Genomic DNA, 26,497 nt, shown 5'->3' on the forward strand with positions numbered 1-26,497 from the left:
AACAATATTATTGTCAACATTTTGGGAGCAAATTAATCACTAATGTAATGATAATACATAATAATATGCAAATATACCCCTTCAAATGCAATAAACTTGTATTTCTCGAATATTTTAACATTGTAGTTGAAATCTAAACTTTGAAATACCAACTTCAACAAAACAAATGAAAATAATACTGTATATACTGCGTACGCAAAGTTTTGCACTTGAATAAAAACCACGACTAAAAGCAATAAAATAGATTGCGTCTTTGTTAGGGACCCTCAAATAAACACAACCAAAACCCATCCATCCATCCATTTTCTACCGCTTGTCCCTTTCGGGGTCGTGGGGGGTGCTGGAGCCTATCTCAGCTGCACACGGGCGGTAGGCAGGGTACACCCTGGACAAGTCGCCACCTCATCACAGGGCCAACACAGATAGACAACATTCACACTCACATTCACACACTATGGCCAATTTAGTGTTGCCAATCAACCTATCCCCAGGTGCATGTCTTTGGAGGTGGGAGGAAGCCAAAGTGCCCAGAGGGAACCCACGCAGTCACGGGGAGAACATGCAAACTCCACACAGAAAGATCCCGAGCCGAGGATCGCAATAAATAAAATGACTAAATAAAGTTATTGTGACTAAAATGATTACAGTTATCATAATTGTGGTATTGTTTAATGTGCTCAAAAAGTAATTATACATACATCAAAATCTTTTAATCAAGTCATCAAATTTTGTTCTGGCTTCATAAAAGCCATATTATTTGTATTTGTGTGTAAATATGTTTATATTCGTCCATTTTAATTTGTAAACGTTTTAGAATGGTTTTTGTTTTTTTAAATGTGAATTACGTGATGAGTAATTTCATTTTTATGTTTTATGTTTATGTGACGTCACGCGAGTTCACTTCCTGTTTCAACGGAGTCCATGTCCGTCTGTTTCAACGTGACCCTAGCTGTGTCCCAATTCAGGGTCTGCATCCTTCGAAGGGCGAATTTGAAAGCCGCTTACGTCACAACGCTGCACGAAGGCTGTCCCAATTAATTCAAATTCGAAAGCTCCTCCAAATGCAGCCGACGAATGCGCCCTCCTTTTCCCTGTATTCGGAGGATGTACCGCGACTATCCTTCGTGGCCTCCCATATCCCAAGATGCTTTGCGCGCCTTTGTTCAACCCGGATCTTTTTGACGATGGCGACAAATAAAAGCAGCGGCAGCGAATACACTTTCAAATGTAAGTATCCTCCGCAGGCTAGACTGTCCTTCGGAGGCTGCGTAGGCCGGGTCCTTCGAAGGATGCAGACCCTGAATTGGGACACAGCTGCTGTGGAGTTTATATCGAAAACTTTGTGTAAAAACAGCACAGCCTTTGTGTTCTATGTGAATAGAGTATCTTGTGTTTACACAAGTTTACATTGGGGAAAGATGCTTAACGGGAAAATACGTTAACGTATCATGTTTACGTGTTAGCATTTAAGCTAGCAAGCTAGCGCTAGTTGGTCTCCATAGTTTTATCAAAATGTGGTTGTCAATCACGGTTTTTCCATCATTTTAATTACTTATGGTAAGACTAACCGACGGTAGTTTTACAGCGGTTACCAATACTACTGTTTATATGTAGTACAAACAACAGTAGCCGCTGAAACCGATGTAAAAAAGTAACCGTAACAACGCATACATATGCCGATTATCAAGGCTGGCAAATGCACCGCCTTAATTTTAATTTATCGTCCGGTTACCTGACTTATTCGAATATTGACCCAGGCCTACCCAGCACACCACAGGTATATTGCCAATCTGGGGAAAACCCTCAACTATCATTTTAGCCAAAGTCCACTTGCTAAACGTTGTCTATATGCATCTTTCTAATCACCATCACTAAATTTTATTTTTGAGGAAGTTGGATAACTATGGTGTTTTGTTGTTTTTAATGCTGCTATTTTGACTGTCCTCTGTTTACGTAAAAAAAAATATCAGCACTTTGCCTGTCCTTGCTTTTAAAAGGACAAAATAGTTTTATTATCATAAATATTAATAGAGCCACAGATCTCAGGTACATTCCCCCAATGTTTCCTATTTGTACAAAAGCGTAATAGGATTATTATTAGTTATTACTTTTGCTACAGCTTCATGAGTAGCACAGTTACCGTAAAAATATTTCTGACTGTAGTAGTCATGTTTTAGTGTCTGACCACAAACCTAAAACTATCTCAAGCTTAATTTAAAAGCGGATGACTAAATTAGATAGGGCTGCAACGATTAATCTGTTTTTTTCCTTTGTTTTTAATAATAAATGTATGTTAAAAGTGCAATACCAATGTTGGTGTTGTGTATTTGTTAGAAAAAAAGAATGTAGGTTATAGCAAACAGAAAAATTGTTTAGTTCGGCTATTTTCCCTTAAATACGCATTGAGGCTATAAAGTGTGTTTTAGATTTCAAGATAAATCAAAGTATTTGCAAGAGTACTCAATTACTAAAAGAGCTCTGGCTGCACGATTAATCGACATCGAACCGGCATTGAGGTTTTAATTAGTGCGATGACCAAACCTGCACCAGTTGAGGGTTTTTTTGCTCCGCCGTCGCCGACATTTGAGTGACAGACATGTTGGCCAATCTGAATTGTTGAGCCTGGCATCCTTTGCCTCTTGGCCAATCAAAAGTGTTTAAGGAAACAGCAAGTTTGTTTATTTCTTTTTTTGTTTATTTATTTAGGATGAAAAGTTGTTTATCTTCAAATTACAGTACAATGGTAAAACAATTCTACAGTAATGAGGAATACAAGTTTTTATCCTTTTAAAATGGTTGTGTGCATTATTATAATTACATTACTTTATGATCACTGTATATTTTTATCGGTCATTTCTTCAGTTTTAAGAGCATAATGTGGAGAAAAGCTCAGACTGTCTGCATAAAGCCAAATGTTTTTAAAAGCAGTAGACTGGCGTGGCGAAGTTGGTAGAGTGGCCGTGCCAGCAATCAGAAGGTTGCTGGTTACTGGGGTTCAATCCCCACCTTCTACCATCCTAGTCACGTCCGTTGTGTCCTTGGGCAAGACACTTCACCCTTGCTCCTGATGGCTGCTGGTTAGCGCCTTGCATGGCAGCTCCCGCCATCAGTGTGTGAATGTGTGTGTGAATGGGTGAATGTGGAAATACTGTCAAAGTGCTTTGAGTACCTTGAAGGTAGAAAAGCGCTATACAAGTATAACCCATTTATCATTATTTATTTATTGCAAACAATTGCGATTCGGGATTGTTATATCTTAAATATAAATGCATAAAACTCCCAAAATAACGAGTGAAGGAAGATGTTACTTTTAGACGGTCAATCAACATATTCTTGTCTCAAGGTGTCACAGATTAGAACAATATGCAATAATTTACTTTTAAAAATATTTGGCTTTATGCAGTCTCAGAGCTTTTGTCTACATCAGGGGTGTCAAACGTACGGCCCGAGGGCCGGATCAGGCCCGCGAACAGGTTTTATCCGGCCCGCGGGATGAGTTTGCTAAGTATAAAAATTAACCTGAAATTTTTGAATGATAGAAACAGCTGTTCTAAATGTGTCCACTGGATGTTGCAATAGCAATTATTTGTATCTTTGTAGATGATGCTGCATATGAACCAAAAAAAAACATGATGTTAGTACAGGGGTCACCAACCTTTTTGAAACCAAGAGCTACTTCTTGGGTACTGATTAATGCAAAGGGCTACCAGTTTGATACACACTTAAATAAATTGCCAGAAATAGCCAATTTGCTCAATTTACCTTTAACTCTATGTTATTATTAATAATTAATGATATTTATCGTTGTGGAAACACTGATCAACTTAATGATTTCTCACAATAAATATACATGGAAACAGATAAATATCAATATCAACACTTTATTTTTATATTTTCTCTAAGTGCACCTTTTTCAAATTGAACATTTTCAAATGATCACTTCTAAGACAGTCTTGTGAAATCACAATATCCCATTTTAACTAGATAGCCACTAACATTTTTTAACAAATCATGAATTACTTTGCACCATGTTTATACAAATAATAACTCATGTAAAATACAGAAGTCAACTCTCAAATTTTTAGATAAATCATGTCACACTTTGAACTGGACACCAAATCTGTTATCTGTTTCTTTGTCAGTTAGTGAAGACCAAGTCTTTAAAATATTTTCTTGGATTTTCAAATTCTATTTGAGTTTTGTCTCTCTTAGAATTAAAAATGTTGAGCAAAGCGAGACCAGCTTGCTAGTAAATAAATACAATTTAAAAAATAGAGGCAGCTCACTGGTAAGTGCTGCTATTTGAGCTATTTTTAGAACAGGCTAGCGGGCTACTCATCTGGTTCTTACGGGCTACCTGGTGCCCGCGGGCACCGCGTTGGTGACCCCTGTGTTAGTACATCAGTCGAGAAAATGATCAAACTACATAAATAATATACTGCAATTTGAGTTTGATATCATTTTGTTATCTTGATAGATTGAAAATGAACACCAATGAGTTGACTGATGAACATTATCACATAATTTATTCAAAAAATATAAATAACGACAAATAAAGTATATATTCTATTAACCGCAACAAGTAATTATAAAAAAAAAAACCTAACATTATAATTTGTACAATTTCAGATTGTGCTTGTTCTATTTTTAAACAAAGAAAACAATCTGAAGTTGTCTTTATTTTTAAGTTATAAATAAATGAAAAATGGGTTATACTTGTATAGCGCTTTTCTACCTTCAAGGTACTCAAAGCGACAGTATTTCCACATTCACCCATTCACACACATTCACACACTGATGGCGGGAGCTGCCATGCAAGGCGCTAACCAGCAGCCATCAGGAGCAAGGGTGAAGTGTCTTGCCCAAGGACACAACGGACGTGACTAGGATGGTAGACGGTGGGGATTGAACCCCAGTAACCAGCAACCCTCCGATTGCTGGCACGGCCACTCTACCAACTTCGCCACGCCGCCCAAGTTATCGTGCCGTGATTTTACCAGTCCGGCCCACTTGGGAGTAAATTTTTCTCCATGTGGCCCCCGATCTAAAATGAGTTTGACACCCCTGGTCTACATCATGCTATTAAACTGAAGAAATATCTAGTAGCAATAGGGTTGTTCAAGTTAAGGATTTTTGTGATTTCTGATCATTTGTGAGGGTACCAAAGGGACTCCTGTGTGTGCGCGCCTGTTGGCGGCAGTTTTGCGTACAAACTAGGGCTGGCGATATATTTTCCGATGAAAATATACATATAAAAGATATTCATTTTTGTCAGTGGCACTATTATTAACCCAGTTAGTCAAGATGGGTATTAATATCATAAAAAAGAAACTGTTTAAGTAGTACATAATTACATGAATAAAATTGAAAAACAAAGAATGTATACATAAAATACAAAATATTATTTATACATGAAATAAATGACATAGCTGGGCAAATATTACAAAATGTATCAAACTCAGATGAAAAATAAAATTGCAGGCAGGCACTTTTTAATTCCCAGCTATTGTCTTGTTCTTACACACCAGTGAAAATTAAATGTAGCATTTAGACAGGCTATACTGTAGCAAAAGTCATCATGTCTGCCACAATCATGTGTGTTCTTAAATGTGTATTCCACGTCTTCCATGCAGAGAGCAGTTTTGATTTGGGCTTTCATGCTAAACAACTCAAATTATTTTTTTATCCAGAAGCATACATTTGTCAAATGCCAAATGTGGCCAAGTAGACGCATTGTGGGTTTCCTGGACGTCGTCTACATTCCTAAAAGAAAAATGTAAGGAAGAGAATCCGTCTGCCATATTCCACTAGTTTTTCTTAATATATAAATCGCCCGCTTGAAAATTCCCTCTTTTCTTCACCGACTCTCTCGTCGTCATTTGGGATGTCTATTGTGATTTCCCTTCCTGGTTCCATGACCCGCCCTATCTTGCCTCTGATTGGCCTGCCCAATTTTTTCGCCTTAATCTGAACCAATCGTGACTCATCATAGTAAACAATTAACCAATCATGGATGTTCTTATACTTAAACCAACCAATCATCATTGATGTTTCCCGTATATGTTGTCCCCTGCCTGTGGAGTTACACTAGTCCACTTCTTTCTTTCTCCCTCTCTCTTCTTTTGTAGCATGTAGCTTAGCTAACCGCTACATGGGTCTTAAAATAGCTAAGCTACGGAAATCGCTACTTGTTTAAAAAGTAGCGAAGCTACTGCCAAGCTACTGGGAAATGTAGTTAAGCTACGTAGATTCGATTACTTATTTTTAATGGAAAATTTTACTGTTTACCACGCAGCCGTGAACCGGGATGGATTACCAAAAACCGCACTAATTACGGGAAAACCGTAGTTGTTGGTAAGTATGCAGAAGTTGGCGTTTTACCTGGTGGTACACTCAAAGACTCCATATTTACTTGTGTGTTGTTGTAGTGGGTCAGTGTGGGGGGGGGACACGGCACGCACGTCTTGGAAGGAGGAAGGGGCATGGGGTTTAATAACCCATGGAGTGTTACGGGGGAGAACAAGGCACACAACAAATAAGAGGCGTTTGGTCGTTTTAACGTGAAATCAATTATATCGATATTACGATATTTTCTTAATTCATATCTTGTTTAAAATATATCGATATATCTTACAAACTCGATACATCACCCAGCCCTAGTACAAACCTTCACTAAAATATGGACTTTTGTCGAGGCTGGAACCCATTATTCATATTTACATTGTTTCTTATGGAGAAATATCCTTCAGTACACAAACGTTTCTATTTACAAACCCTGTTCAAGAACCAATTCCACTGTAGTCAGATGTTCTATCATTAAAGTCGCAGTAGAGTGGAAAAACAAGTTGACTTCATATGCTTAATTGTGTTTCATTGTAGGGCTGGCTGGGCGATGTATCGATATATGCGATATATCGCGGGTTTGTCTCTGTGCGATATAGAAAATGACTATATCGTGACATTCGAGTATGCGTTCTCACGCAGTTGCTTTTAAAGGCCTACTGAAACCCACTACTACCGATCACGCAGTCTGATAGTTTATATATCAATGATGAAATCTTAACATTATAACACATGCCAATACGGCCGGGTTAACTTATAAAGTGACATTTTAAATTTGCCGCTAAACTTCCGGTTCGAAACGCCTCTGAGGATGACGTATGCGCGTGACGTAGACCGGCGAACACGGGTATGCCTTCCACATTGAAGCCAATACGAAAAAGCTCTGTTTTCATTTCATAATTCCACAGTATTCTGGACATCTGTGTTCGTGAATCTGTTTCAATCATGTTCATTGCATTATGGAGAAGGAAGCCGAGCAAGCAAAGAAGAAAGTTGTCGGTGCGAAATGGACGTATTTTTCGAACGTAGTCAGCCACAACAGTACACAGCCGGCGCTTCTTTGTTTACATTCCCGAAAGATGCAGTCAAGATGGAAGAACTCGGATAACAGAGACTCTAACCAGGAGAGCTTTTGACTTCGATACACAGACGCCTGTAGAGAACTGGGACAACACAGACTCTTACCAGGAATACTTTGATTTGGATGACAAAGACGCAGACGTGCTACTGTGAGTATGCAGCTTTGGCTTTTTTTTGCGTATGTACGTAACTTTTTAAAAATATATAAGCTTTATGAACCTTGGGTTAGGTGAACGGTCTTTTGGGCTGAGTGATTGTGTGTGTTGATCATGTGTTTGAATTGTATTGGCGTGTTCTATGGAGCTAGGAGCTAGCAGAGGAGCTAGGAGTTAGCATAACACGTACCGTACCGTACGTGCGCGTCACGTACGTAACTTTTTAAAAATATATAAGCTTTATGAACCTTGGGTTAGGTGAACGGTCTTTTGGGCTGAGTGATTGTGTGTGTTGATCAGGTGTTTCAATTGTATTGGCGTGTTCTATGGAGCTAGGAGCTAGCAGAGGAGCTAGGAGCTAGCATAACAAACACGCAGGTGTTATTATGCAGGATTAATTTGTGGCATATTAAATATAAGCCTGGTTGCGTTGTGGCTAATAGAGTATATATATGTCTTGTGTTTATTTACTGTTGTAGTCATTCCCAGCTGAATATCAGGTACCGTGAGTATGCAGCCTTGGCTGCTAAACATTCGATAACTTGACCGTATGTGCGCGTCACGTACGTAACTTTTTAAAAATATATAAGCTTTATGAACCTTGGGTTAGGTAAACGGTCTTTTGGGCTGAGTGATTGTGTGTGTTGATCAGGTGTTTGAATTGTATTGGCGTGTTCTATGGAGCTAGGAGCTAGCAGAGGAGCTAGGAGCTAGCATAACAAACACGCAGGTGTTTTTATGCAGGATTAATTTGTGGCATATTAAATATAAGCCTGGTTGTGTTGTGGCTAATAGAGTATATATATATATGTCTTGTGTTTATTTACTGTTGTAGTCATTCCCAGCTGAATATCAGGTCCCACCCGACTCTCACAGCATCTTCCCTATCTGAATAGCTTCAACTCCCCACTAGTCCTTCACTTGCACTTTACTCATCCACAAATCTTTCATCCTCGCTCAAATTAATGGGGAAATTGTCGCTTTCTCGGTCCGAATCTCTCTCACTTCATGCGGCCATCATTGTAAACAATAGGGAACTTTGCGTATATGTTCAACTGACTACGTCACGCTACTTCTGGTAGGTGCAAGCCTTTTTTTTATCAGATACCAAAAGTTGCAATCTTTATCGTCGTTGTTCTATACTAAATCCTTTCAGCAAAAATATGGCAATATCGCGAAATGATCAAGTATGACACATAGAATAGATCTGCTATCCCCGTTTAAATAAAAAAAATTCATTTCAGTAGGCCTTTAGCTGCTGGCATTACACTACAGGCTCTCCTAGCTCTTTCCTGTCTCTCCTTCTCACAGACAGCAAGCGCAGCTTCTACATACGTCACGTCATACGTCACATACGTATACGCCCTCGCGCAGCAAAGAGGTAGCAGCATGGCTAACGTTAGCTGTGATGCTAGCAGTAATTTGAGAGAAATAATGTGCGAATTTGGTAACAAATGAAGGAATAATTAATTCCCCCAAAAAACAGCAGGGGGTCCATCGTCTGGCGGTGGTTTGGCTTCAAGTGGGAATATGTCGAACAGACAACCGTAATTTGTCAAGTGTGGGGTGAAAGCGTTGCTATAAAAAGTACCATTACTGCTAATATGTAGCATCATTTGAAAAGTCACCTGCTGGAGAATGAAGAAGAGGAGGTGCTTACTCCGCATGTCAACATCTCCGTTCGGTGCCACACGCCTACACCATCAAAATGCAGAGGCAAACATTTCCAGATCAACACCGTATGAAAAAATAGTGATTTTTTTTAGTTGTGATTTCCTTCTCTGCATGAAAGTTTTAAAGTAGCATATATCAATGCAGTATGAAGAAGAATGTTTTAATGTAGACACATAAAATCATCATACTGCTGTGATTATATGCATCAAGTGTTCATTCAAGGCTAAGGCAAAATATCGAGATACATATCGTGTATGGTGATATGGCCTTAAAATATCGCGATATTAAAAAAGGCCATATCGCCCAGCCCTATTTCATTGTATCTGTTAAACCATGTCCAATTGTATTTACATTACGCAAAGTATGTGAAAATATCGTCTAAACATCACAAAATGCCACACTTTCAGACGGCTGTTTTGAATATTCCGCTCAAAATGTCTTTGGCAATTTCTGTAGATTCTACGTCACTGGAGTCACGCTTCTACACTCTGACCAGATTATTAGATCAGTCATACTGGAAATATGCAAAACTAAAAAATATGTGCCGTTTATCAGTCACAAAGACAAGAACACAAATAAATAACTAACAATTAAGTCAACAAATCGAGGGTTCTCTGATGCGCCCATAAATCCCTCTAAAAAACATCCCGAAAGCGCCAACAATAGTCCATATGTCATGACCTGAAAATTAACCAAATGTGAGTGATATTGTTATTATAAGCGCTAACGCAGACCAACTATTTTAGCAGCACATTGATAGCAGTGAGCTAAAGCTAGCTTATGCTGCAATTGTTGACAAACTATAAGCCAGCAGCTGCTTCTTTGAACTTGCTAGAAGTAAATTCTAAATTATAATTCATGCAGCTCTCACCTGCTAGTAGACAAATGTGGCCATGGGCCGAAAGACTAGTCCACTTTAACATCCCCCGAGATAACAAAAAAGATGTTAGTTGCTGCAATTTTTTTGGAACCCTTTGTGAGGACTTTGATGGAATCTTCATCTAAAAGGAGCGTACCGACGGTCGTCATAGCAGCAAGAGTGGAAATTGTAAAGTAAGTGTTTAATTGTGGTTTAATATGGTTAGTTTAGCAATGCTGCTGATGCTATAGTGTTTCAATAAAGTTACATCTGTTTAACCAGTGGCGAGCCGTGCGTTTCCCACCTAGGCCTTCAGTGATCTCAGACTTCAATGATTACCTCTCAAAATACCATAATTGATGTCACCACATGATCATTGCTGGAGAAATACTATACAGGAACACATGTGCACCCTACTGTGCATTGAAACACATCAACAGTATACAAAACGGGTTATTTCCTGGCGCATTTAAAAATCTATTAAAACGCATCAGCAATTAAAACATATACCGTAAATTTCTCTGCTTGGCTCATGCAACTTCCGGTCAATAAAGTGTGATTCAAAGTACACACTTCTCAAAGATATATTTACTGCCCTGACCACATGATGGCGACAAATACACATGTAACAATGTTGATTAAATGACAAGCATGACACACTTTAACAACAAGAGTTTACAACTTTTAGTTGTAACAGAACAGCTACTGTCAACAACTTGCAATCTGATTGGCTATCACAACTGTCTCAACTCTGTGTTCTCAAATTCATCCGCTAACGGCCCCGATGTGTATCCAATCACAGGACATGTAAATGTCACGTTCAACGTTAGGCCATTTAGAAGGCCTTACTGACAACAACTTGTGATCTGATTGGCTATCGCAACCGTCTATTACTGTATGTCCCTGTTCACTTACAGTGCACGGACGCCTGCATTGCTGAATCTGAAGGCGTCTGGCAGATTTTGTACAGCATAGCAACATAAGCTAGCTGAATTCTGATTGGATACAAACTAAAACTAAAACCAACAGCACTGGAACGAGCATAATATGACCTGAAGAGAATATGAATAATTTTAGATATTTAGGGAAAGAAAATTAATAAATAATTGTATCTTTAATTATGATCATGATTTCTGGTTATGTTAGGCCAGCAGAGAAGGCCTTGCTGGCCCTGATGGCACACCACTGCGTTTAACACTCGGCCTCTAAAACTTACTGCTCATCCTCTGTGTTCAGGCTAAAAAATATGAGGTTCTGGATCCTAATTTTTCCCCAAAGTAATCATTGTTGGCTCTCACAATGTCTGCTTGATTAGCAATGCTGTCAATGGGGAAGGGATCCGTGGTTCCTCCTCTACATCACGGATCACCTGACTGGCTTCCTCATTAACTCTGAAAATTGCAAGGCATAATATTTTTATCGAATCTATTCATTCGCAAACTTTCAAAGCCTTTTAGTGTCATAAATCATATAAATATGAGGCAACTTGTTTTTCCACCCTACTGCTACTTTAAACGGGCAAAAGGTTGAATGCAACACACCGAGACAACGGTCTAGTATAGGACCACAAAACCCACTTTTAGCACACCCCTTAGGCCAGTGGTCCCAAACCACTGGTCCGGGGACCATGACGCATTTGCTACCGGGCCACACAGAGACATTAAGTAGTTTATAACAGACCGCATTTTCTCCTACTTAACTTTGGCCAGTCCCACCAGACACACCAATAAGGTTGTTCATAGATGCATTATAAAACTCCTAATACTAAGTCGCCATTTGCTATATTTGTTACATCTTTGTCACATGGGACAAAGGCACATTAATAAACATATAAAATGTAAAGGTGCCAAATCGTAGCCAAAAGCTTGGTTCCATCTAGCTGGGTTGATGACCTAAGATCAGGAACAAAGTGACCATAGGAGTTAATGTGCATAAGGCAGATGGAGAAGTACTAAATTGTTGCATATAATAATTGAGCTGAAGAAAAAAAATACACATCTCCTTTGGCCTGGTAAGTTAAAGTGCTGGTATTATTGTACATCATAAGTAGTTAGCAATAACGGATGTATTTACGCATGGAAAATTGGACCAAAAAAAGCTAACAGTGTATCTACGTATGAAATATTGCACAAAATATGAATACATAACTTTTAGAATGGGAATAGTAACCCACAGAAATCGATTACAACTAATGTCAAGTATTTTTTAGCTTTCTTATATATCCATGCTCTTGTCCTTGAATGTGATGTATCACTTATAATACATCAGATACTAAAGCCAAAACAAAGCAAAATTAAGCAAAAAAACAAAAGTCTATGGAGAGCTTTTTTGCTAAGGGAAAGGGCCAGGGGCTCCCACTAATTGAATGTTATGGTGAGTTTTTTTCATGTATTAATTTGTCATGCACTTATTTTTAGATAGCCGATAAATGCTTTAAAATGTAATATCGGAAATTATCGGTATCGGTTTCAAAATTATTGGTATCGGTTTCACAAAGTAAAATGTATGAGTTTTTAAAATTCCGCTGTGTACACGGACGTAGGGAGAAGTGCAGAGCGCCAATGAACCTTAAAAGGCACTGCCTTTGCGTGCCGGCCCAGTCACATAATATCCCCGGCTTTTCACACACACAAGTGAATGCAAGGCATACTTCATCAACAGCCATACAGGTCACATTGAGGGTGCCGTATAAACAACTTTAACACTGTTACAAATATGCGCCACACTGTGAACCCACACCAAAAAAGAATGACAAACACATTTCGGGAGAACATCCGCACCGTAACGCAACATAAACACAACAGAACAAATACCCAGAACCCCTTGCAGCACTAACTCTTCCGGGACGCTACAATATACACCCCCACCTCAACCCCGCCCACCTCAACCTCCTCATGCTCTCTCAGGGAGAGCATGTCCCAAATTCCAAGCTGCTGTTTTGAGGCTTGTTAAAAAAAATAATGCACTTTGTGACTTCAACAATGAATACGGCAGTGCCATGTTGGCATTTTCTTCCATAACTTGAGTTGATTTATTTTGGAAAACCTTGTTACATTGTTAAATGCATCACAACAAAATTTTAAATAATAAGCTGTTAATTACACGACTGTATATATCGGTATCGGTTGATATCGGAATCTGTAATTAACCCTTGTGTGGTGTTCATATTGTTGTTACTCAGCCAGTGTTTGTGGGTCTGATGGACCCGTTGCATTTTGTGGCTTTTGATGCCTCGCAATCAAACACTTTTATGTTAAAATACTGACTTATCCCAAAAAACATCTGTAATGAAGTGCTTCAAGAGGCTGGTAAAGGAATACATTGTCTCCAGACTTCCCCCCACATTCGACCCATACCAGTTTGCTTATCGCCCTAACCCAGGGGTCGGCAACCCGCGGCTCCGGAGCCGCATGCGGCTCTTTGACCACTCTGATGCGGCTCAGCTGCATACTTGCCGACCCTCCAGATTTTCCCAGCATACTTGCCGACCATCCCGATTTTCCCAGGAGACTTACAGATCTCAGTGCCTCTCCTAGAAATCTCCCAGGGCACACATCCTCCGATTTTCACCCTAACAACTAGGGTTGGGTATCGAGTATCGATTGGAACCGGGACTAACTTTCCGATTCTCCCGGATTCGTTCAAAAGTTTAAATTTAGATTCCTAGTTTCGATACCCAGTCCGCCGACCGGAAAAAAATATGTCCGCCGACCGGAAGAAGAAGCCGCTGAACACCAACGAAGAAGCGCCCACCCCCGGAAGTGTTAGCATAGCCGAGCGAGTCAGTCAAGCTCAAGCATGGATAGCGGGCGTCGGCGGTCGAAAGTGTGGCTTTACTTTACAAAAAAAAATTAAATAACTGCGAAATAACACAGCTCCATGTCCATCAAGAAACGAGTGGAGAGAGCTGCAGATGTACCAGGACGTTCCACCGATACTTATGTCTGACGACCCTGCTGCATTGGGGTGGAACCAACAAGACTTATCCTTTGCTGTCAGATCTCGCTTTCTCCTATTTATGCGTTCAAGCTTCTTCCACACCCAGCGAACGTGTATTTTCCACAGCAGGAGACACTATCTGTCCAGAACGCTCACGCATCCTGCCTGAGAAGGCGGATATGGTCATTTTCCTAAACAAGAACTGTCTCTGATTTTATACTGTACCTGCTGCTAATCTGGACTGGGTTTTGCAAGTTGTTTATTGTTTATTTGCTTTTCTGCACCAGGTTAGCCCATCAGTGGGAGCACAGTAACATTTTTAAGTACCTGCAGCATCATACACTTGTGTGTGTAAATGTGTTTTCATGAGGTTTCCTGCAGCATCATACACATATGTGTAAAGGTGTTTTCATGAGGTTTTCAAAAATAAAGCTCTCTTGAGGAAAGTGTACCCCTGGGAAAATGTATTCATAATTTATAAATATTTATATTAAAGTTCATAGATTTGATATTTATATTCCAGTTGAAAACAGCCCTGTGAGGAATTTATAGTAAAGTTAATAAAAAGTTAATAGAATTAAAATTGTGCGCTGGAGAGGAGGCTACGCCGGATAGTCGAACCTCGGATTCAGGAGGAACAGTGTGGTTTTCGTCCCGTTCGTGGAACTGTGGACCAGCTCTATACTCTCGGCAGGGTCCTTGAGGGTGCATGGGAGTTTGCCCAACCAGTCTACATGTGTTTTGTGGACTTGGAGAAGGCATTCGACCGTGTCCCTCGGGAAGTCCTGTGGGGAGTGCTCAGAGAGTATGGGGTATCGGACTGTCTGATTGTGGCGGTCCGCTCCCTGTATGATCAGTGCCAGAGTTTGGTCCGCATTGCCGGCAGTAAGTCGGACACGTTTCCAGTGAGGGTTGGACTCCGCCAAGGCTGCCCTTTGTCACCGATTCTGTTCATAACTTTTATGGACAGAATTTCTAGGCGCAGTCAAGGCGTTGAGGGGATCTGGTTTGGTGGCTGCAGGATTAGGTCTCTGCTTTTTGCATATGATGTGGTCCTGATGGCTTCATCTGGCCAGGATCTTCAGCTCTCGCTGGATCGGTTCGCAGCTGAGTGTGAAGCGACTGGGATGAGAATCAGCAGCTCCAAGTCCGAATCCATGGTTCTCGCCCGGAAAAGGGTGGAGTGCCATCTCCGGGTTGCGGAGGAGACCCTGCCCCAAGTGGAGGAGTTCAAGTACCTTGGAGTCTTGTTCACGAGTGAGGGAAGAGTGGATTGTGAGATCGACAGGCGGATCGGTGCGGCGTCTTCAGTAATGCGGACGCTGTATCGATCCGTTGTGGTGAAGAAGGAGCTGAGCCGGAAGGCAAAGCTCTCAATTTACCGGTCGATCTACGTTCCCATCCTCACCTATGGTCATGAGCTTTGGGTTATGACCGAAAGGACAAGATCACGGGTACAAGCGGCCGAAATGAGTTTCCTCCGCCGGGTGGCGGGGCTCTCCCTTAGAGATAGGGTGAGAAGCTCTGCCATCCGGGGGGAGCTCAAAGTAAAGCCGCTGCTCCTCCACATCGAGAGGAGCCAGATGAGGTGGTTCGGGCATCTGGTCAGGATGCCACCCGAACGCCTCCCTAGGGAGGTGTTTAGGGCACGTCCGACTGGTAGGAGGCCACGGGGAAGACCCAGGACACATTGGGAAGACTATGTCTCCCGGCTGGCCTGGGAACGCCTCGGGATCCCCCGGGAGGAGCTGGACGAAGTGGCTGGAGAGAGGGAAGTCTGGGCTTCCCTGCTTAAGCTGCTGCCCCCGCGACCCGACCTCGGATAAGCGGAAGAAGATGGATGGATGGAGAATTAAAATTGATGGAGAATGTCAGACTATTTCATTCAGAAAGACTGTAGGTTAGCTAGCTCATTTAAAATATCCTAAACTTTTTTTTAACCCTGCCTCTTAAAAGAACCGGAATCGAGAATCGTCAGGAATCGGAATCGTTCGAATTCAAACGATACCCAACCCTACTAACAACTAAATTAAGGGCGTGCCCTAATGGCACCGAATTTAATGTCCTCTATAGCCTGTACAAACAGCGTGCCAGCCTGGCCACATGTTGTATGTAGCTTTTACTTGCACAATAGGAGACAGCAAGGCATACTTGGTCAACAGCCACACAGCTTACACTGACGGTGACTGTATAAAACAACTTTAACACTGTTACGTTACAAATATGCGCCACACTGTGAACCCACACCAAAAAAGAATGACAAACACATTTCTGGAGAACATCCACACTGTAACACAACACAGCAAATACCCAGAATCCCATGCAGCCCTAACTCTTCCAGTCTACATTATACACCCCCGCTACCACCAAACCCCCCCACCTGTGCGTTGGTTGAGGTGGGCGGGGTTTGGTGGTAGCGGGGGTGTATAATGTAGACCGGAAGAGTTAGGGCTGCATGGGATTCTGGGTATTTGTTTTGTTGTGTTTATGTTGTGTTACAGTGCGGATGTTCTCCAGAAATGTGTTTGTCATTCTTGTTTGGTGTGGGTTCAGTGTGGCGCATATTTGTAACGTAACAGTGTTAAAGTTGTTTTATACGTCCACCGTCAGTGTAAGCTGTGTGGCTGTTGACCAACTATGCCTTGCTGTTGCTTACGTGTGCAAGCAGAAGCTACATTTAACATGTGGCTGAGCAGGTACGCTGTTTGAGCAGGCTATAGAGGGCGGAAGAAGAAGTGCCATCACGCCCTGTAAGTCGGGAGTCTCCCGGAAAAATTGGGAGGGTTGGTATGACGCTGTCCAGCGCCATTCATTTAAAACCTGCGGGCCGCACTACCATTACATTTTCATGTTAAGGTGCGGGCCGAGGCGCGTGTCTGAGACCCCTGGTTAAAACATAGCACAAAGCAAAAAAAGCTTTATGCAGTGTTATTTCATTTTAAATTTTCAAAAGAGTTTTGTGGCTCCCATTGTTTTCTTTAATTTGTGAAACTTGTCAAAATGGCTCTTTGAGTGGTAAAGGTTGCCGACCCCTGCCCTAACCGCTCCACAGAGGACGCCATCTCCTCTGCACTCCACCTGAGCTTAGCACATCTGGAAGGAAAGGACACACACGTGCGGATGTGTGTCCGCACACTTCAACTCGGCATTCAACACCATCACCCTGCAGCACTTGGTGTGCAAACTGGCCACCCTTGGATTCAGTACCCCCCTATGCAACTGGCTGCTTGACTTCCTCACAGACAGACCCCAGTCTGTGAGAGTGGGCAACAACACCTCCAGTGCCATCTCCCTGAGCACCGGCTCCCCCCAGGGCTGCATCCTGAGTCCGCTGCTGTTCACGTTGATGACCCATGACTGCTGCGCCAGGTCCACTACTAACCACATTGTGAAGTATGCGGACGACACAACAGTAGTGGGCCTCATCCGTGACAACAATGACATGGACTACAGGGAGGAGGTGAAACATCTGGTTGACTGGTGCAGAACCAACAACCTGATCCTGAACGTCGACAAGACCAAGGAGATCATTGTCGACTTCAGGAAGCACCAGTCCAGCCACGCTCCACTCTTCATCAACGGCACAGCAGTGGAGATGGTAAGCAGCACCAAGTTCCTGGAGGTGCAGATAACTGACAATATGACCTGGTCCCTACACACCTGAGCTCTTGTAAAACGAGCTCAGCAGCGCATGCACAATTATATCTCTGTCTGGACTGGAGCCTGAAGTGCCTCAGACTGGAAGTCTCTCCAGAGAGTGGTGAGGATGGCGGAAAAGATCATCAGGACTCCTCTTCCTCCTATCCAGGAGATCCCAAAAAGCCGCTGCCTGACCAGGGCTCAGAAAATCTGCAGAGACTCCTCCCACCCCCACCAAGGACTGTTTTCACTGCTGGACTCTAGAAAGAGGTCCGCAGCCTCGGTAGCAGAACCTCCAGGTTCTGTAACAGCTTCTTCCCTCAGGTCGTAAGACTCTTGAACGCATCATAATAATCCCCTCAACTCCCCCCAAAAATGGATGAACTCGCTGGAATATAAAGACAATATAACATACATCCATAAACGTAGATGCATATGCAAAAGTGCAATATATTTATCTTTACAGTAATCTATTTATTTATATCTGCACCTTATTGCTTTTGTATCCTGCACTGCCAACCAGCTAATGCAACAACATTTTGTTCTCATCTGTACTGTAAAGTTCAAATTTGAACGACAATAAAAAGTAAGTCTAAGTCTAAGACCCACAAACACTGGCTGAGTAACAACAATATGAACATTGCATGGAAATGTCTCTGCCAGTTTCTGCATCCCACAGGGATTCTTCTTTTGTGTTTCTGCACCTGCGGTTCCCACACAAGGTTGCAACATTGTTTTTCAACACTGTCTGCGCTCATTCTGTCACACATTTCACCCTCTGATGTTCTGTGTACCTACACTCTGTCCTCCCCGTCTAGGCCTGCTGTGTGTGTGTATATGTTCGTGTGTGTGTAAGTGTGTGTGGGCGTGTGGTACACAGAACATCAATTTCCACATTTCTATTAGCCCTGGGTCCAGTGGACCCCGGACATCTTATATGTAATAGAAATGTGTAGGGGGGTGTATGGTGTGTGTTCATTAAATATGTATTCTGATATATGTTCTTCACAGAAAATGAGCCAAAGCCAGTGAGTCTGTTTGAAAAATGAATTAATTGTATCATTTTTCTTTTAATAAAAATCGAAAACAGGTCCCACACACCTGAACACCACACAAGGGTTAAATAAATAAATGGGTTATACTTGTATAGCGCTTTTCTACCTTCAAGGTACTCAAAGCGCTTTGACAGTATTTCCACATTCACACACTGATGGCGGGAGCTGCCATGCAAGGCGCTAACCAGCAGCCATCAGGAGCAAGGGTGAAGTGTCTTGCCCAAGGACACAACGGACGTGACTAGGATGGTAGAAGGTGGGGATTGAACCCCAGTAACCAGCAACCGTCCGATTGCTGGCACGGCCACTCTACCAACTTCGCCACGCCGTTAAGAGTTGGACAATATCAGAATATTGGATATCGGCAAAAAAGCCATTATCGGACATCACTACTTATTTTCTATGTCTTTCTGCCACACGTGGAAGGCCGGTTCGTGAAAATAATGCCTACATTAAACCGGTCCCTGGTGCAAAAAAGGTTGGGGACCCCCTGCCTAACGCGACATTTTAACATCCTCCAGGCGAAGAAAAAACACAAAAGTGGGGCAAGATTCAACAGCCCCTTACCCTTCAGAATGTTCCAGAACAACAACATTTCTTCTGGCACTCTCGCCATGTGACTTCCCAGCAGCAGCCATGCTCCAACACGGCCTGACGCTACCTCCAACAAAAACAAGTTGCGACACCGTAGGCATACCATGACAGGTTAACATTTAAGTAAACTATATTTGCATTATTACCATTAAGCAATATTTGTATTTAAATTTTTTTGGGGGGTGGGTGGCAGCGATTGTCACAAAGTCTAGCTTGCGTTAGCTTAACATGACCTTGCGTGGACAATTCAGGCAGGTTAGCATGTAGCTTTCAGTGGTTATGTCCAGGGCGTTGACGCTCGATTACATCCGCGGGAGCATCCATAAAGTGGACTGTTTACATCAAAGTGGCATAAACTCACTTTGAAGCTTATTATTGCTGTTTGTATAATTTAGTAAGCACAATTGCAACAATACAGTACGTGCACCCATTGTTCTACGAATGTGTGCGTAGCACAAAAAGTAAGCGTTTATATTTGTTGGAGAAAAACGCAGACTAAAAGTGGTTGCACGTTAACGCCGATCAAAAGGAGACAACAAAGAAGCCGCCACGGAATTTCCCAAGCTGGTCTTATTTTGTTTAGTTTTTTTTAAACCATATTTCATCTGGTAACTAATACGTCGTCACACATAATTATAAATAATAGCTTAAAAGCGGAGATTAAAATAACCGAGGGGGTTTTTTCTTTGGCTGGAGGAGAGCCAGCTTGCTAGGCCGCCCGTGATGCTAGCGGCAGGCAGCTAGCTTAGCAATGCTAACACGGGTGATTTATGCTGGCCCCCGCAAACTCGGTTGTTTCTCAAAACTCGCGGGTACACGACCGACCTGTCCGTAATGTACGCACATGTGTCGGAATGACAACGCTTCGGCGTCGATATTAACACCAAAAAAACTCACCCCAACAGCTTTCAGCACTGTCACCAGCGCCGCTAGAAGCAGCACGGCACATTACGTAGTGACGCGGAGGGCTCCTATCGCGAGATTTGCCAAAGGGAGCAGGAGCCAAAGAGTCTGTAAAAAGGAAAGATAGTAACCACCCCATCTCGCTTTACGAAACATGTTGGTGTTGTCAAAAGTAGAAAGATAATATATATTACATTACAATTCATTACATTCTAAATATATTACATATCTAAGTCTTCCTCAAGTTAAAGAAAAACAATTTAGAGTTACGAATTGAATATACCCGATTAATGATTACACTGCAGTGCTATATGCTATATTCAGGTATTTTTGGAATGTGATACTGTACATTTATTTTGTGAGGGGAAGTTGACTGAAAGACAAAAGAATAGAGAGGTCCCTATTTACAATAGAGGAGATTAAATTGTTCATATTTATGAAAGATAACAATCTAGAAATGATTATTAATATAATATTATGTTTATAGTACATTTTTCATTCATAAAAGTCGATTTGTTAAGGTGAAACCCAAATTCTACCATTGGATTAATGATTTTGATTTCAAATCTTGGAAAATAGTAGAAAATAGAAAAAGTCTTTAAATTATTGTCTTTATGGGAGGAATTGAAGTGGTTTTGAATAAGCCTGTCTTTTATTTATTTATCTTTTTTTATTTATTAGTATGATCACTTCACTTTTTTAATATTTGTATTTTTATAAGGATGTTAAATGATCAACATGGTTTATATTTGAAAATATTGAAATGGATCGGAAGTGTTTATTTACACTACGCTCGATGCTTGAATTTCCTTGAAATAACGCAATATCTATATTTCGAGGTTATCTCGCTATTTTCAAAAATATTCGTTGGATGAATACATGTTACGCAGCATTATTTCAATACAGGGGTGTCAAACTCGTTTTTCTCAGGGGGCCACCTCACAGTTATGGCTGCTCTCAGAGGGCCGATTGTAGCAATGAGTAATAAATTAGTATAGTTTTTAAAGGATTCTCCTCATGGTAGTATAGCACAATTTCCTGCACAGGATGCGAGCGAACGTAGCGCACAAGCACAAAACTTCACAAACGGCTAACAAAGACTTAGAAATTATTCATTGTAATTATTAATATTTCAGTCGGTTTATTTTCAATCTGTGTTCAGTACAACAACAAACATGGGTTTGCACTGTGACATTTTGTTTACAGCGTCAACAAGAAATTTCTTGCATGATCCTTCAAGATACACTGAAACACAATGAAAGTCATGGCATTAGCCTCTATGTTATTAATTCACAACATAGAGGCTAATGCCACAACTTTCGCTCACAATACAATAATTGTTTGTTCCCAAATATTTTGAAGTTGCACAGATTACATTTTGGGAATATATGTGACTAAAATGGTTGTAAATTCAAGCCCTGGAAATATTACTTAATTACTTGAATTAAAGTAATATCTGGATCGGGATAATTTGGCTTATATATAATATCCATCCATCCATCCATTTTCTACCGCTTGTCCCTTTTTGGGGTCGCGGGGGGTCGCTGGAGCCTATCTCAGCTGCATCGGGCGGAAGGCGGGGTACACCCTGGACAAGTCGCCACCTCATCGCAGGGCCAACACAGATAGACAGACAACATTCACACTCACATTCACACACTTGGGCCAATTTAGTGTTGCCAATCAACTTATCCCCAGGTGCATGTCTTTGGAGGTGGGAGGAAGCTGGGGTACCCGGAGGGAACCCACGCAGTCACGGGGAGAACATGCAAACTCCACACAGAAAGATCCCGAGCCCGGGATTGAACCCAGGACTGCTCAGGACCTTCGTATTGTGAGGCAGACGCACTAACCCCTCTGCCACCGTGCTGCCCTATATATAATATATATATATATATATATATATATATATATATATATATATATATATATATATTATGGCAAGCCGTTAAGGAAATTAAATATATATGGAAGTCTGAATAGAAATGAGAAACGTTTATATATACTGTAAATAAGAAAGACTTAGAGTCCATCTGCTGATCTGAAAAAGAGCCAAAGCTGCCAAAGAGCTGAGGGACCATCTTCAAAGTGCAATGCTGAAACAAATAATGCAAACAATAAAATGTAACTTCCAGGGCTTGAGATTAACGTAGTCCCGTCGTCTCAGGGAGAGTAAAAAAAATGCACGGGACGAAATGAAATGCTTTTAGCCATTTTTTTCTTTTTATTTATTCATTTTATATTAAATGTCTTGGTTTTTCCTCCCTCTGAAAATCCTATGATATGTTTAACAAGCCATCCTATAATAATACAACAGCTATTCATGTAACAATACAATAAAACAAATATATTTGATGTTTTTTTCATTATTTTAACAACAGGCTAATGTTTATTACTTTATATAGATTCTACAAGAAACACAAAACTTAAAAACTAAATTATTTACAATTGCAGACACAAGGTTTCTTGCAGCTTCACTCATTGTAAAGGAAGACGAAAGTCCACGCAGGAGAAAAATGACTACAAAGATGGTGTCTGGGTTTTTCTTATATGTTTCCACATATTGAGTCTTTCATACATATACACACACACACACACATTATATATATATATATATATATATATATATATATATATATATATATATATATATATATATATATATATATATATATATATATATACACACAGTTGTGCTCATAAGTTTACATACCCTGGGAGAATTTATGATTTCTTGGCCATTCTTCAGAGAATATGAATGATAACACAAAAACCTTTCTTCAACTCATGCTTAATGGTTGTGTGAAGCTATTTATTGGCAAACAACTGTGTTTACTCTTTTTAAATCAAAATGACAAAAGAAAGTACCCAAATGACCAGGCCTGATCAAAAGTTTACATACCCCAGTGACTTTGATCTGATAACATGCACAAAAGTTGACACAAACAGGTTTGAATGGCTAATCAAGGTTCCAATCCTCACCTGTGACCTGTTTGTTTGTAATTAATGTGTGTGTATAAAAGGTCAGTGAGTTTCTGGGCTTCTGACAGACCATTGCATCTTTCATCCAGTGCTGCACAGATGTTTCTGGATTCTGAGTCATGGGGAAGGCAAAATAATTGTCAAAGGATCTGCGAGAAAAGGTAATTGAACTGCATAAAACAGGAAAGGGGTATAACAAGATATCCAAGGAATTGAGAATGCCAATCAGCAGTGTTCAAATGTTGATTAAGAAGTGGAAAATGAGGGATTCAGGTAGACCAGCAAAGATTTCAGCCACAACTGCCAGGAAAATTGTTCGAGATGCAAAAAAAAGCCACAAATAACTTCAGGTGAAATACAGGACTCTGAAAAATTGTGGTGTGACTGTTTCAAGATGCACAATTAGGAGGCACTTGAAGAAAAATGTGCTGCATGGTCGAGTCGCCAGAAGAAAGCCATTTCTGCGCAAATGTCACAAAGTATCCCGCTTACATTACGCCAAACAGCACAGAGACAAGCCTCAAAACTTCTGGAACAAAGTAATTTGGAGTGATGAGACCAAAATGGAACTTTTTGGCCACTCGACCATGCAGCCCATTTTTCTTCAAGTGCCTCCTTACTGTGCATCTTGAAACAGCCACACCACAATTTTTCAGAGAGTCCTGTATTTCAGCTGAAGTTATTTGTGGATTTTTCTTTGAATCTCGAACAATTTTCCTGGCTGTTGTGGCTGAAATCTTTGCTGGTCTTCTTAATCAGCGTTTGAACACTGCTGATTGGCATTCTCAATTCCTTGGATATCTTTTTATACCCCTTTCCTATTTTATGCAGTTCAATTACCTTTTCCCGCAGATCCTTTGACAATTTTTTTGCGCCTTCCCCATGACTCAGAATCCAGAAACATCTGTGCAGCACTGGATGAAAGATGCAATGGTCTGTCAGAAGCCCAGAAACTCACTGACCTTTTATACACACACATTAATTACAAACAGGTCACAGGTGAGGATTGGAACCTTGATTAGCCATTCAAACCTGTTTGTGTCAACTTTTGTGCATGTTATCAGATCAAAGTCACTGGGGTATGTAAACTTTTGATCAGGGTCTTTTGGGTACTTTCTTTTGTCATTTTGATTTAAAAAGAGTAAACACAGTTGTTTGACAATAAATAGCCTCTCACAATCATTAAGCATGAGTGGAAGAAAGGTTTTTATGTTATTATTCATATTCTCTGAAGAATGGCCAAGAAATCATATTCTCCCAGGGTATGTAAACTTATGAGCACAACTGTATATATATACTCTATATATATATATATATATATATATATATATATATATATATACAGTATATATGAAAGACTAGTGATGGGTTGATGAGGCGTCATGAAGCGTTTCGACACATTGCAAAACTGTATTGATACTGTGTCACTAAATACTGACATCTGCTGGGCATTAAAAATCCCTACAGGCAACCTATGGACCGACTCAACTGACACTGATTTTATGACCTAGTATATACAATAATATAAACCAAGTCATTGTATTTCATTTAGGATTATTTCATATCTTCATTTAAATAAAAATATATTTTTATCTTTTTTAGATACAGTCAATAAATAATGTGAACATGTATCATAACATGGAAAACTAAGAGAACGTGTTGTGAATGAGGATGCTTGTGGACTGGGAATTTTTTATTTTATTTTTTTTTACACGTTTTTATTTTTTAAAAAAACAGTTTTTCCAACGTATTAGATTTTAGATGATTTCTCTTAGTTATTATTTCTCCGGCTGTAGAAAAGACCCGCTCACAGGCAATGTTCCCTCTAATTGTTCATGTGTCTGAGCAAACACAAAAACTCCCTGAGCATTCAGTGGAGCACATGTGAGCAACATCACACGTGGCAATACCAGCAGCACACCTGTCTCAAACCAATCTTTTATAATAACACTCAAATGAGAGGAGTCATTTTCATGAGATTATTTTGGAATATTAGTGATTTGGCCCACTTGTAATGAAAATAAAATAAATCTTGTTTTTCATAAGCTATGGATTAGTATTGTACAATATGTCTGGGTGGTGGTCCTGCTTTGGAAATCATTTGTACCCCTTTCAGAGATCACATTTAGTTCCCCTTAAACATCCTCATGTTGCACAATGAAATGTAAGCATAGGATGAAGTGTGCATTCCTGTAACTTTCTCTAGTAACAGCATTCCATGATTAATATAAATACATTAACATTAATAATAAATTACAGTAAAATAAGCACACGTATGACTGAGGAGTCATAGTGTAACTTTGTGTGGTGTTTGAGTTGTCCGACTTTTTGCGTGGCCATAAACGCACTAGTGGTTTAATGGTATGTGTGTTGGTGACAGATGACAAGTTGGTTTTGGCCTGGTTTGTACGGCAGAAAATGACTAGTTTTTCGAGATATAAGTTTTTTACTCATGTTTTTGGTGTGGTTATGGCCGAATATAAACAGTTTTGCTCAATAAAGTGATCGATATAATTCCTGTCCTTGAAGCATCTCGATAGACGTTACAATAATTAAACGGTGTTAACGAACACCATTAGGGCCGCTTGTTGTCACTGTCGCTCAAAGTTGCATTGCAAAATTACACAGAATAAATGTGTTTATTTTGTTTAGAATTCAGATGGGTTTGATTTGGTGCGCGGCATATATTTGCTGTGCGCAGAGGACGCTTGAGCAGTGCGCAATTGCACAGGCGCGCCCCTTAGAGGGAACGTTGCTCACAGGGCACAGAGGAGGCGGGAGTGCGACACAGTTCGCGTATCGGTCACGTGACCAAAACAGCTCATGATCGGTCACGTGACTTTCTAAAAGCGGTACACGCACCGACACAGGGTTTCGCTCTATGAGCTCGACGCATGCGCCGATGCATCGGTGTTGCCGGACCCATCACTATGAAAGACTTAAAGGTATACTAGAGGATGTTGTGGATCATGTTGACTATTGGTGATGATAGTCATACGTCAATGAGCTCAGCTCCTGTTCTCCTCCATGTGTAAAGTGAGAAACACAGCTGATGCTCCAGAAGGAAGTAACCCCAAAGATAGCGAATGGTAAAAAAGAGTGCACATTTAACTTTATAAATAACCAGGACCTTCATGATGCATGGATTGGATACCGACGCATTAAAGGGGCTCTCTACCTTACGCTATGAAGTGAGGGGAAACTGAGTGAATAATGACAGGTTATATGATTATTTATTTAAACTCATATTCGGGCCACTTTATAATGAATATGTC

At 40.6% G+C, this 26,497-nt stretch overlaps 1 protein-coding gene across 1 annotated transcript in view; it reads right to left on the reverse strand.

Annotated features, from left to right (window-relative positions):
- LOC133656108 (cold shock domain-containing protein E1-like) overlaps positions 1-20,368 on the reverse strand; it is an 87,064-nt gene extending 66,696 nt beyond the window's left edge. Inside the window, exon 1 of the mRNA XM_062056968.1 lies at positions 20,235-20,368. The gene's annotated coding sequence lies outside the window, so the exon portion shown is untranslated. The remainder of the gene's footprint in view (positions 1-20,234) is intronic.
- Between the last annotated feature and the right edge of the window lie 6,129 nt (positions 20,369-26,497).

The sequence above is a fragment of the Entelurus aequoreus genome, linkage group LG01 (assembly GCF_033978785.1).
Source record: "Entelurus aequoreus isolate RoL-2023_Sb linkage group LG01, RoL_Eaeq_v1.1, whole genome shotgun sequence".
Lineage (NCBI taxonomy): Eukaryota > Metazoa > Chordata > Actinopteri > Syngnathiformes > Syngnathidae > Entelurus > Entelurus aequoreus.